This window comes from Myotis lucifugus, unplaced genomic scaffold (genome assembly GCF_000147115.1).
Source record: "Myotis lucifugus unplaced genomic scaffold, Myoluc2.0 scaffold_178, whole genome shotgun sequence".
NCBI classification, from domain to species: domain Eukaryota; kingdom Metazoa; phylum Chordata; class Mammalia; order Chiroptera; family Vespertilionidae; genus Myotis; species Myotis lucifugus.
The window spans coordinates 372,212-386,360 of record NW_005871226.1 but is presented as its reverse complement, the minus strand read 5'-3'; the positions used below and the strand labels follow the sequence as shown (position 1 = coordinate 386,360).

The 14,149-nt window shown below is 47.7% G+C and overlaps 1 protein-coding gene across 1 annotated transcript in view; it reads right to left on the bottom strand.

The window, feature by feature from the left end:
* Positions 1-7,688, bottom strand: part of PTPRA (protein tyrosine phosphatase, receptor type A) — a 128,725-nt gene extending 121,037 nt beyond the window's left edge. The window contains exon 1 of the mRNA XM_006096393.3: positions 7,432-7,688. The gene's annotated coding sequence lies outside the window, so the exon portion shown is untranslated. The remainder of the gene's footprint in view (positions 1-7,431) is intronic.
* Positions 7,689-14,149: the final 6,461 nt, after the last annotated feature.

Sequence of the window (14,149 nt, the reverse complement as noted above, 5' to 3'; positions counted from 1 at the left end):
CCCCCCCCACCCGCCAGGCTTGATTCGGCCCCAAACGGCGCCCCAACCCGCTTGGCCTGCTTCCCCCCCAACTTGCCCCCCTCCCCCCCAACCCCCCCAACCCCCACCCCCCCGCCTGCTGCCCACTCTGCCAGGGCTCTGGGACCAATGGCAGAGCAGAGCAGGCGTTTCCCACCTGGCCTGGGCTCTGCCATTAACCCCCACCCAGAGGGAGGCTCTACCTGCCCTGCCCACCCTGCCAGGGCTCTGTGATCAATGCTGCTCAGAGGGAGGCCCTGCCCACCCAGCTGGGGCTCTGCGATGGGCGCTCCTAGCCACGGCTTTGTCCGGAAGGAGGTCCGGAAGGTCGTCCGGAAGGTCTCCCAGTCTAATTAGCATATAATCCTTTTATTAGTATCGAAGATAGCAAAACTCCCACACTGCAAAATTTGTTTTAATATTGTTCAAATCTTCAGCAACATTTTCTACTCATCTTATAGGAGTATTTGCTGACAAAGGAATGCATTATTTTCTAAGTAGTATGTGTACTTTTTTTTTTTTAGTGAGTCTTTTTTTGGTGGGGGGAAGGAGGGACAAGACAGAAAGAACCTGCCAAAATGGTATGTGCCTTTTTGTCCTTTGTAAAACAAACAAATAAAAACCTCAGAATATATACTTCAATAATTAAGTTAGTAAAATTATGTACAGCATCTGATTGAATAGCCTATAACTTTAAAAATCATTGGGGAAAAAAATGTAGAGGTTCCTTTTATGCTCCAGATGCTTAGTTTTCAAATGTCCTAGTGCTAGTGATAGCCTAGTATTTTATTATTTAATATCTCAAGTTTCTACATACTCTCAAAGCAAGGTTCCTATTAATGACAGAGGATGTAAATCCATGTTTGTTTGTTTGTTTTAGTATTTTTATTGATTTCAGAGAGGAAGGGAGAGGGAGAGATAGAAACATCAATGATGAGAGAATCACTAATCAGCTGCCTCCTGCACACCCCCTACTGGGAATCAAGCCCGCAACCCAGGCACGTGCCCTTGACTAGAATCGAACCCAGGACCTTTCAGTCGTAGGCCGAGGCTCTATCCACTGAGCCAAACCAGCTAGGGCATTGTTTGTTTTTTAATTTTTTTTTAATTGATTTCAGAGAGGAGGGAAGAAGGAGGGAGAGAGAGAAACATCAATGATAAGAAAGAATCATTGATCAGCTGCCTCCTTCATGCCCCACACTGGGGATCAAGCCCACAACCAGGTATATGCCCTGACCAGGAATCAAACCATGACCTCCTGGTTCATAGGTTGATGCTCAAACACTGAGCTATGCTGGCTGAGCTAAATCCCTGGTTTAAATAGGCTTCTTGATATTTCCAATATAATAAGAGCTGACTTATTTAATCTGATTTAACAGTTCACCAAGAGTTCATAATAGGAGATGAACAATGATTAGCTCTGCCATTTTGTTTGTTTGTGCTCAAATTATTGGCATTTTCTTCAATCACTGATTTCTTTCCAGAAATAATTTTAAGCCACCTGTCCATTTTGTAAAGGTTTAATAAAAACTGCATCATATACACTGTTACCAGTATATTGCAATACACTAAAAGCAAATATATATGGCTCTGCGTGCTCACTGCAGAACTCCCTTCTCTTCCTTTAGGACACCCAAAGTTCTGTAGTTAACATGGTGACACTGATTGACCTGTAGACCCAAGAAGATACCAGTGACAATCCTAAGCTTAATAAAAATTAAAAAATCAATTAAAAACAACAACAAATAAACATATCCTTGGGTGAGAGTTAAAAAAAAACACCTAGGGGTGAGCAGTTGCATCACTAATATTTTTAAAATATATTTTTATTTATTTCAGAGAGGAAGGGAGAGGGAGAGGGAGAGCTAGAAATATCAATGATGATAGAGAACCATTGATCAGCTGCCTTCTGTGCCTACTGGGGATCGAACCTGCAACTCAGGCATGTGTCCTGATTGGGAATCGAACTGTGATCTCCTGGATCATAGGTCAATGCTCAACCACCTGTCGGCTTGCATTGCTAATCTTTGTAAGTTCCCCAGGTGAATTTACAGTAAAGCCAGGGAAGAGAACTACCCCCCCTAGTCATCTTGATCAGTCAGCTTCCGGTGCTCACCAAACTCTCAATTAGGTCTTGCTAGTCCAAGTGTGATCCACCTACTAGTAGCCATCTGCCTCACCTGGGAGCTGGTTAGTCATGCAGAATCCAAAGTCTCAACTCCCCAGACCTACTGAGTCAGGACTTGGCATTTTAACAAGATCCCAGATGTTTCACGAGAGCATTCAAGTTAGAGAAGCACTGCCCTAAGATACCAAAACCCCTTCCCAGCTCACGGCCTTTGTAAGTGATGTTCAACTACAAATGTTGTGTAACACCGAACTTCTCTAGCACTCACAAGGTATCCTATTCTTCCCCTTTGATCATATTTGTAATTACCATAAAGTGATTAATGCCTGTTACTGTATTAGCCCTGTAAGGGCAGGCATCACATCTATGATACTCTGGAGTATTCCCAGCTCCTGGCACAAGATCTGCTATTTTTAATCAAACAGCATCTAGTCTTTTGTTTCACACCAATATGATCTTACCCTAAATTTCTACACTACTTCTGTCCCATCAATAATGCCTTTCTTCAAAAAGAAGTTGCTTTTAGTTACATAACTCCTGGGTATGATATATATCACACTTTCAAAATCTAAAGAGCTACTGGTCTCTTTTTCTAAAGAAATATAAATTAAACATAATTCAAGGTACCTTACATTGTTTTTAAGTTAATAAAATCAAATATCAGTGTTTGTTTGTAATAGCACTGGCTAGACTGTCAGGACACATAAATTGCTGATGGTGTTATAAATTAATTTAGCCTTTCCAGACAGCCATTTGGTACTGAAGCCATATCCTGAAGTCAGTGAACCCACTTTAGTGATAAAAGTCCAAGAAAATAATCCAAAAAACATTTTTGAACATGGATGCTCAGAAGTACCATTTTTAATAGTAAAAAGGAGAAAAAAATCAAAATAAAAAAGAATGCACAAACTACAGTTATCAATGCATAGGATACTATTAAGTAAATATAAAATAGTTGATGCTATGCAAGAATACAAAAATAGCCTGGCTAGTGTTGTTCAGTGGTTGAGCATTGACCTATGAACCAGGAGGTCACAGTTCAATTCCAGGTCAGGGCACATGCCCGGGTGTTGATATCTCTCTCTCCCTCTCTCTTCTCTGAAATCAATAAAAAAATATTTTTTTAAAAAGAATATAAAAATATTCTGTATGTACTGATTAGAACTATAAAAAAAAGCTATGCCTCTACAATGACACAAATGAATATGAATTTAGAGTAAGGTTTAACATTTAATGGATTCTCTTTTCTACAAAGAATATATTAAGGCAAATTTTAACGTTGGGTTATTGTAGGTTTACTGGTCAGTTTTATTAAGTTAGTGTTATAGCTATTTTTGTTATACTTAGACTCCCTGAAAAAAACATTTCTTAAAAAAAACAAAAAACATTTCTTCAGTTTTGGCATTTGAGGACATTTATTAGTTATTGAACTAGAAATAAAAGACAAGATTCTAAATTTGGCCAGCTTCCTGCTTATACCTCAAACTTCACTTCACCTGTATCTCATTTTTTCCACATGAAGGTGGAGAAAAATAATGCAACAATGATTACAAATAGACTCTAAGCACCTCCAATAAAAGGTGTTGGGCAAATACAAATATCAGAGCTGCTTAAAAAAACAACCACCACCCACACTGTCTTACACAAGTCTCTTTATCTTTCTGAGCCTCAATGTCTCCCCCTGTAAATTGACAGAAATGTTAGGATCACGTGGGGAGGGGGTGCATATTCTGATGAAGATCCATTGAGTCCCATTCACATTTGGGGGAGAGAGGATAAGTTAATACAACCCCTTAGAAGGGGTGATTTGGCTATATGCCTAAAAATTCTAAATGCACATGAATTGCCCTGGCCTGTGTGGCTCAGTTGGTTGGGCGTTGTCCCAAGCACCAAAAGGCTGCTGGTTTGATTTCAGGTCGGGACACAGGCCAGATTTGTGGGTTTGATCCCCAAGTGGGGATGTTCCCTAATGGGGGTCATGCGAGAGGCAGCCGTTGGATGTACCACCCTCCCTTTGATGTTTCTCTCTTTCTCCCCCTCTCCCTTCCTCTCTCTCTTAAAAAGTCAACAAAATTTCTTTTTTAAAAAATGCACATGTATCCTTTGAGCTAGTAATTCCACTCAGAAATATATTGTTCACATAATTTTATACATGAGCACATAAAGTATGTATAAGGACATTCATTGTATTACAGTTTTACACAAACTGTAATACAGAAAAACTGTTTTACAGAAAAACGTGGAAACAACTTACATAGGGGAAGAGTATGGGTAAGTAGACACATGTTTATAAAGGAACAGTGTCTATGTAAGGCCACAAAACTGGAAACTTCAACCATCTCTGGGGAAGTCAGGGTATGAGGGAGACTTATTTTTCTCTATGCCCTCTTGTATACTGTTGGAATTTTTTCTTATATGTATTTATTATCTTAAAACTGAGCAGGATTCTCTATAGGCCTCATCTGAGTCTAAAAGGCTGTGATTCTGCCTCTATGGAGCCTGGCCATTGCAGGGGTAACAACACCTGGCCCCACAATACCCCAAATGACCTTTCTAAAGCCCAGTCAGCCCAAGTCCCTGACTTCTTTTAAAATCCTCCAGTGGCTTTCCTCTGGCCAAACTTTAACACAGCACATATAGCCCTCAAGCTCACCCTACTCTCATCTTCCACCCTTCTTCCTATCCAGTCCAACTATGTCTAACCTCTCCGGACTCCCCAAGGACAGTGGGTTCCTTCCACCTCCAAGCCCACTTGTGCTGTTCCCTCTTTCCTGTATCCTGTCCACCATACACAAACTCCTATGCATCCTTCATGACCAAAGGCCCCCTCTCAGTAAAGCTTTCTTGAACCACCTACGGAGGCAATGCTTTCTACACAGCCTGGCAGATGCTCTGGAACTAGACTGCCAAGATCAAATCCTGCTTATTCTCTCATCTGCCCACTGTATAGTCTCAGTTTCCACCCTTGTCAAATAGGAATAAGCCCCTACATGACTGTTGAAAGCATTAAATAATTCACGGAAATTTATTACATAGCTTGTCACAAAGCAAATAAAAGGAAATAGTTATTATTATTACACTTTCATACCACCTGTGATGTATTTGTATTCATCTGTCCTGCATTAGACTCTGAGCTCCTCAAAGGTTAAGACTGGATCTCCTGCCCAGCCGGCGCGGCTCAGTGGCTGAGCGTCGACCTATGAATCAGGAGTTCACGGTTCAATTCCCGGTCAGGGCACATGCCCGGGTTGCAGGCTCGATCCCCCGTATGGGGCGTGCAGGAGGCGGCCGATCAATGATTCTCTCATCATTGATGTTTCTATCTCTCTCTCCCTCTTCCTTCCTCTCTGAAATCAATAAAAATATTTTTTTTAAAAAAAGATTGGATCTCCTCACTTTTAATTTGTATCCCAAGCACCTCCCCTAACAAATAGAAGGCACATGAATGTACTTAGGTCAGAGGATTGGCTTTTCTGGTTCTGAATTTCACCCAGATGGTAAATAAGCAGCTAAAAAGGTCCCAGTAAACAGCCTCCTGGATCCCGTATGCCTAGGAGCAGCGGTCGCCAACCGGGTGGTCCGCGGACCACTGCTGGTCCCTGAGGTCCGAAAGGTTGGCGACCGCTGCCTTAGAGTGCACATATCAGGCAGACCACTGCAGGAAGGCAGAGGTGAAAAGACTCCATGAGGCTTTTGGCCTTTCAGAGACAGTCAAGCAAGACTGGATGCCAGTGGGATATGAGACCTGACAGCTCCTGCCTGCTAACTACTAATGGGGGGTGGGGGGGAGCTGACTGGTATGAAAATGGGAAGATGGAGAATCAGAGATCCCAAAAGTCCTAGGCAGGCACTCCAAGAAAGCCTTCGGGAAACAGTCAAGAAAGATTCTTTTGGGAAGTGAATACCTGGAAGTAAACAGAGCCAAGACATAAGGGGAAAGAGATGGGACAGGACCCACAAGCCAATTGAGAGGAAAATCCTCTGAGCATGGGAGATGAAAAGGTGCACTCGGCACAGCTCCTGCCCTCAAGAAGCTGCTCCAGTGAAAAGGACTTTAAAGGAAAAGACAGAGCTGACCAGGTAAAAGCAAGAGGCTCACACGAGCAGAGCATCGGCACCCAGACACGTGAAAAGACGGACGAGCAGCTCTGAATGGCTAGGGAGGGGGATCTGGGGAAGGAGAATCCGAGAATCCAGCTGAGACTAAAAGAATACGTCGAGGCCACGCCGCCGAGGGCCTTGTATGACTTGATAAGACATTTCAGGCGGCGCTCATCCCACGGGAAAAGGAGAGTGAGGGAATTTCTAAGTAAACAAGTGACAGCATCAGCTCTGTGTTTTTTGAAGGAGTGGCCAGGCAGGAAGATGTTCGCCCATGTTCCCTGTCACGCCTCTCCCCGCCCACCATCTTCTGGTTCCCCGGCTGCCTTCAGAGCAAGCAGGTGGCAAATGAGGGGACCTCTGGAGAGATGTGACGGTTCCAGAGCAGGAATCCCCACCCCGGGCAAAGGCTCCTGAAGGCATTCGCCCTGCCCAGGGAGGTTCGGAACGTTCTTTTCCTGCCTTACAAACAACCTGACCTCAAACACACACACACACACACACACACACACACACACACACACACACAATCCCTTCCACATTGGGCTCAGCTCTGACATTATTATTTTTATCTTCAGGAAATACAACTAGGACCTAATTTAAAAAAACAACAATAACACGATCTTCTTTATTTTATTCTACCAAAAGTCAAAAGGGAGGGGGGAATCTGCATTCCCAATTGGCTTATTCTGAATTCTGGGCAGCTCTGAGCCCCAATTCCCCTTCCTCGGCGGCCTCAACAGTTGGGATGGGCCGAATAAAGAGAGGCCCGGGAGAGGGGCCTGGGGGCCTTTCGGAGAAAGAAAAGTTGGTCTCTGCAAGAGCAAATTTTCTCATGCCCGGAGTTTCCCTCTTTTAAATGGACCTGAGCAAATTCTGTTCTCGCCGTTCCAAGTTTCTTCTTTCAGAATAAACTATGGCAGCCCGGGTCCGCACGCAAAGTTCCTGGGCACTCGACAGGGTCAGCGTCCTGTCCCGCACGTTTCCGGGGACCCCCCGCCCTCGCCCCCGGACAGCGCGAGGATGTGAGAGCCGACTGGGTTCTAGACACCCGAAGGGTTCTTCCCGGAAAAAAGGGACTGGGGCTCCTGCCAGCGACCCCTCCCACCCGTGCCCCGGAGCCACCCTCTCCCCGCCCCGCCACTTCCAAAGCCGCCGGAGCTGTGGCGGCCGCGAGCACTCACCGAGTCCGGCGCTGGGCGGGACCGCTGGGGACGAGGACCGCGTGCTCCGCCTCGGCTGCGCGGCGGCGTCTCGGCCCGCCACACGCCTTCAGGGCCGCCGCCCGGCCCGCGGCTTGGAGCCCCGCGGCGGCGGCGGCGGCCTCGCCTCCATGGCGAGGAGAAGTGGCTGAGGGGCGACTAGGGCGGGCGGCGGTGATAGCTGCAGGGGCCCGGGGTCCGAGCTGGATCGCGCGCGCGCGTCTCTGTCAGCGCCGCACTCCCCGCGGCCTCGCTCCCGAGCCGGCCTCGGCTGTAAGGCGCCTCCTTATTGGCCATTCAGAGGCGGGCGCTGATTGGTCCGCGCCGAAAGGGCGTCTCCCGGCCTCCCGGGTCCCGCCCGCGTGCGCCTCCGAGCGCCTGCTCCCTGCGGCGGACGCAGAGCCGGTTCTCACTGTCCCGCGCACCGCGCTGGAGGTGTGCGGCCCATCGAAGCCCTTGTCCTCGAGGGAGCAGGACCCCGGGAGCACCGGCCACCGGTGCACCCACGCCTTCCGCCTCTCTCTCTACAGTCCCAGCTCCTTAGACGTGGGCCTTCTTCCCAGTGTTCAGATGCGAAAACTGAGGCCAGATACAAGTTACACCAAAGTCTAGCGACAAGGGCGGCCTGGAACTCAAATGCCGTCTTTCCACTCCTCTCTCCAACCGTGTTCCATCCGGATTTTTTGCTTCCTAATTGCTGCAAGGTATTTAAAGGAAGAAGCCTCTCACTGGGGAGAGAGAGGAACCTGCAGAGCCCCTAGAACGGGTCTGGCACTGTGGGTGTCGTCTTACATCAAGTCGGCCCACGCCATCCCCACCCGAGCCCCAGGGAAATAGCCTTCGCTTTCCAGATGCACATACCGGGGCCTGGCTCGCCACGGAGCCAGGTAGAAACCCAACACAGGGTGCTCTGCGGTGGGGGTGTTGTTTCCGATAGGCCTGGCGGGGGAGAGGAGGGAGGTTCAAAGCGTAGGGAGGACCTAAAGATGCGTCCACACACACCCCCGTCCCCCACCCCCCACCCCCCGCCAGGGCGAGGACCGGGTTGGGGGCGCGTAGCTCCTCGCCAGTGCTCCCTGTCCCAGTGTGGCGCCCCAAAGCCGGCCGGCCGTTTGTCCGAGGCTGCAGGCCTTGGGCGTCAGGGGCTAAAGGCCAATTAGAGTCGTGGTGGGTGGGGGGTGAGACCATTCGGCCTCCCTCCGACACACCCGGACCCACCCCGGGAGAGTGGAGACAGATGGCACAGCAGTGTGCGAGCGGAGCGTGGCAATGACCCTTCACCCGAGACCAGGAGTCTGCGCGACCTGGGGTGGGATGCGGCGACCCTTTCCTCCTGGACCCTGAACCCTCTCTCCCACCGCCGGTCCCGTGGTTCGGAGCGTCTGTGGCCAGTGTCAGTTCTTCCTGGCGGGGCGAGTGCGGTGGAGACATTTTGGTGCCGGAGAAGGAGGCCACATCAGTTGCCATTTTCACGGGGTTGGTGCCCCTACTATGTTCAGTCCCCACCACCGCCAGCAGTTGGAGCAACGACTTAAAATTCTCTGCACCCCCTCCCCGGTATCTGTGAAATAAGTGAATGTATGCCGACCAGAGCTACGGCCTACAAATATGGGATGCAGTGGGCCTCCTTCGGGCCACCCCCTCCCCAGTAGAAAAGTCCCTTCTGGAGTGGGAGATGTGTTTCTCACTCCCTCTTGGCAGGGCTTGCCCAGAAGTAGTGTGAAATGGCCAAACCCAAGGCGCCCCTGTGGGACAGACACTTCAGCTCTAAGGCCCCCAGGCCACAAGCCCAATCTGTTAGACCCAAAGAGGGCAGGTTCTTTCATATGCCCACTGTTCATGTTTCCCAGGAAGTCCGAACTCAGTATCTGCACACCAATGGAAGTGAAAAGTCTGCATTCAGAGTGTTTAGAAATCCTGAAAAACAATGACTGAATGTAGGAAGCACCTGGGTAACTAGAATAGCAGCACCCCAGGACACACCTGACCAGTGTGGTTTTACTTCATCTACATCTGAGCTACACTAATATTTCTTTAATACATTTCTTTTGGTTCATTTATATTTTTACTTACATTACCATAAAATTTTTGACATGCTATTTATATTTTCTTACATTAAAATAGCTTTTTTTTGTTTGTTTGTTAATCCTCTCCCAAGGATATTTTTCTATTGATTTTTAGAGAGTGGAATGGACAGAGGCAGAGAGAGAGACACATCAATTGGTTGCGTCAAGCCTAAAACCAAGGTATGTGCCCTTGACTGAATCAAACCCGAAACCCTTAAGTCCATGGGCCGACACTATCCACTGAGCCAAAAAGGCTAGGGCGAAGTAGTTAGTTTTGTTTCTTTAAGATCCTTTAAAAAAGGATCCCCAGCCTGACTGAGCACACTTGGGAAAATGCTTCGACTGGGTGTGGGAGAGAACCCTGGGGTTTAAGCCTCTGCATTGGCTAGATGACCTGAATCTCCTGCTGCTGCTCTTCCTGGAACCTCCCAGGACTGTACTGAGAATTGCAGGCATGTACAGTTTGGCAAGTAACCCTGTCTCAGTAAATGCAGTTCCTTCTCTCCATGAGACAGCTGCACTGTGGTCAGACGATTTGTGGTGTGTGTGCAGGGGTGACAGAACCTCAGACCAAAAAGAGACAGGGTCTTGGGTAGCTCATTCCAGAGACCTGGAGGAGAGTTCAGCTTGGCAACCACACATACCCTGTTTCCAGTGGAAGAGGACAGAGTCCCATCCTCAGCTGCCCACCTGTGGAGACCAGCCCAGCCTCCCCATCCTATCTGACACTGGGGTGTACACAGCTTCCCCCGCATCACCACAGGACAAAGGGCTGTCTTCAAAGAGGAGAGAAGACCTGAGATAAGGAGGGGAGACAGGCTTCCTGTACCAAGCCCAACCAAGTGGGAGGCCAAACCCTTTCTCCCAGTCCTACTTGTCTTACCACACAGGAGCATATACCTACAGATAAGTGCCCCAAGATCTCAGGGGTCATCAGAAAAAAACTACACTAGGAGAGCTGGAGGATGGGGTAAAGCAGTGGTCGCCAACCGGTGGTCTGTGGACCACTGCTGGTCCGTGAGGTCCGAAAGGTTGGCGACCGCTGGGGTAAAGAACTGTTTCTGGCCCTAACCGGTTTGGCTCAGTGGATAGAGCGTCGGTCTGTGGACTGAAGGGTCCCAGGTTCGATTCCGGTCAAGGGCATGTACATTGGTTGCGGGCACATCCCCAGTTGGGGGTGTGCAGGAGGCAGCTGATCGATGTTTCTAACTCTCTATCCTTCTCCCTTCCTCTGTAAAAAAACCAATAAAATATATTTTTTAAAAGAAGAACTGTTTCTGCAGACAAGCCACTTCCTCTCTCAGAGCCTCCTTTCCCCATGTAGTAAATGGAACAATGTGTCATTTACTCACAAATACTTATTGAGTGCAGACTATGTGCTGGACACAGCAGGGAATGAGACAGAAAAGGTCTCTGCTCTCATGAACCATTCTGGATGGGGTGACAGACAATAAACAAGTGAATAAGAAAACTTCTTAAATGCTGTAATGAAAACAAAGCAAGGCAATACGATAGAAGGTTGAAGTAAGTGAGAGCCCGGTGCCTTTCCAGGCCACTGTTCTATTCCCAAGGGTCATTTGCCAGCACTGGACCTAACAGAGTGCAGCCCCCTCTCCTGAGAAGGTGCCCAGTAGGAGTCTTTGCTCTGATTTTCACTCCAGGGTTGCCATTAATATCCTAAACTAGAAGAAATGTTTCCAAATTCTCTGCCCCTAGCTCTGAAAGCCTGGTCCCAGGCCCAATGCTAGTCCCATCCATTGGCCAAGAGTTGGCCCCACCCAGGCTGTAGGCCCCCAGGCCTGCCATGCAAATTGCTCAGGGTAGGTTTTTTGTTTTTTAAAACATATATTTTTATTTATTTCAGAGAGGAAGAGATAGAAACATTAATGATGAGAGGGAATCATTGATTGGCTGCCTCCTGCATGTTGGACCAAGCCCCCAACCCAGGCATGTGCCACTGACTGGAATCGAACTTGGGGCTCTTTGGCCTGCAGGCTGACACTCTATCTACTGAGCCAAACCGGCTAGGGTGGTAGAAGGCATTTTACACAAATTTATAAATTGATCAGTGGAGGATTTGAAGAAAAAAAATCCTGGTTGTTTTTAAGATATCACTATAGGTATATATGTGCATTTGTCAAAACTCAGCAAATGTACACTTAAAATCTGAACATTTTATATATAGAGGCCCAGTGCATGAAATCTGTGCACGGGGGGGGGGGGGGTACCTCAGCCCAGCCTGCACCCTCTCCAATCTGGGACCCCTTGGGGGATGTCTGACTGCTTCTTGCAATCCAGGACCACTGGCTCCTAACCGCTTGCCTGCCTGCCTGTCTGATCACTCCTAACCACCTCTGCCTGCCTGTCTGATCGCCCCTAACTGCTCCCCTACCAGCCTGGTCACCCCTAACTGCTCCCCTGCTGGCCTGATCGCCTCTAACCGCCTCTGCCTCACCCTGCACCCGGGACCCAGGATTCCCTCCTCCAGCCAGTCGCAGGTACCCAAGACCTGGGCTCCCCTCCCTCTGGCTGGCCGCAGGCACCCAGGACCCGGCCAGCTGCAGCCGCGGGGACCGTGGGCGGGTGGTTTGCCCAGGCTGCAGCCACAGGTGCTGGCGCCCAGGACTGCAGGGCAGACAGCTCGTCTCTCTCCAGGGCCGCAGCCTGGCTGGTCCCCATTCCTCTCTCATGAGCTCATTTGTGCCTGGCTGGTCCCCATTCTTCTCTCCCCAGTGTTGAGTGTCTGAGCAGTTCTGGTTCGAGGGCGTGTATTTGCATATTAGCTTTTTATTATATAGGATTGGGGAAAAAACACAAATTACAAACAAATGAACTCTAGCTAGTGAAATGCATTCTGAAATATTTAGAGGTAGGTGTACTAATGACTGCAACTTACTTTGGAATGCATTAACAATGACAGATTGCCCGGCCCTTGTATCTCAGTGGTTGAATGTCAACCTATGAACCAGGAGGTCATGGTTTGATTCCCAGTCAGGGCACATGCCTGGGGGCTGCAGGAGGCAGCCAACCAATGATTCTCTCTCATCATTGATGTTTCTATCTCTCCCTCTCCCTTCCTCTCTGAAGTCAATAAAAACATATCAAATTTAAAAAATAAGATAGTAGTAAGATGGATATAGGGATGGAAAGATGTGTGATAAATATATTAAAATGTCAGTGATAGACTCCAGGTGGTACAGGTATTCACTGTAAAATTCTTTCAATTTAGTGTATGTTAGAAGGTTTTCATGATAAAATGTTGGAGAGGGGGAAATCAGTGTTTAATTTTACAAAAAAAGTACATATGGCTGCCTTTAATTTTCAACCTCAGGAACATCTCCAGTACTTCTCTAAATGCATTAACTTTTTTAATGAAGTTGTAATTAGTTTGTATGTCCTCATTGTTATTTCTCACATTTCTAAAACTTCATGTGTTCAATGTTTAATGTTAGCATATGACAGGAGTAAATATGCTATATATTACTTTGGGGATACAGACTTTTTATTGTGTACATTCTAAAAGCAATGCCTAGGGCACCCTGTTCAGAAGGTGGACTGTTATATGGTTCCAACTCCTTTTCATTGAGAATAACTAAAAAAGCTGGAGAAAACATTTTTAAAAGGCATTGAAAAGCTACCAGGGAAGTGAAGAATTGTGGGGCCAAGACTGGAGAGGAAAAAAGCCCAGGATGAGCCTAGTATTGGAGATCTTTCCATTCCCTGGAGGTGTCTGCTGATTCTGAGAGAAATCTGATAGACTGTGCCAGATTGTGATTCCAAAAACTGGCCACATTCCCAGTTCTGCACATGCTTCGATTCTTGCAACCCCCCTATCAAGAAGTGGAGTCGATCCCCCCCTTTTTTATTTTTATTATTTTAAAAATATATTTTTATTGATTTCAGAGAAGAAGGGAGAGGGAGAAATAGAAACATCAATGATGAGAGAGAATCATTGATCGGCTGCTTCCTGCACGTCCCCCACTGGGGATTGATTTGCAACTGACATGTGCCCTGACCGGGAATCAAATCGACTTCCTGGTTCATAGGTTGACATTCAACAACTGAACCACGCTGGCCAGGCTTGATTTCCCTTTGAAATTGGGTGGGGTGTGCCTATGTGACTGCCTCAAGAAACAGAATGTGGCAGGTGTGACTCCCAAAGCTCGGTTAGGGAAGGCAACACAGCTCTGCCTGACCCTCTTGGGACGCTGACATGTTGGGAGGTACTGCAGGTTGTATGTGTTCTGACCAACAGCCCCAGCTAAGGTTCCAGCCAACAACAGGCTCCCACTGCCAGACTATTACCAAGACTTCAGGTGATTTCAGCCTTCAACTATCAAGTCACCTTCAACCTTTGTCTTCCAGCAGTTGCCCCAGACACTGTAGCAGAAAGCATCCCTGTTTTACCTGTCCAAATTCCTGACCCTCGTGTAAGTAGTAAGCATAATAAATGGTTGTTTTACAATTTGATTTATATTTACTGGGAGGATTCTCACAAACTTACATTTACAAATCAGGTGGGGGAAGAAAAAGAAAGACCTTACTGGGCCTCTCACTCTGTGATGAGGCTTGCCCTCCTCTGGACTCTGGTTTTCTCCTTTGTCTTCCTTCTAGACTGAGGGGGCAACAAGAGG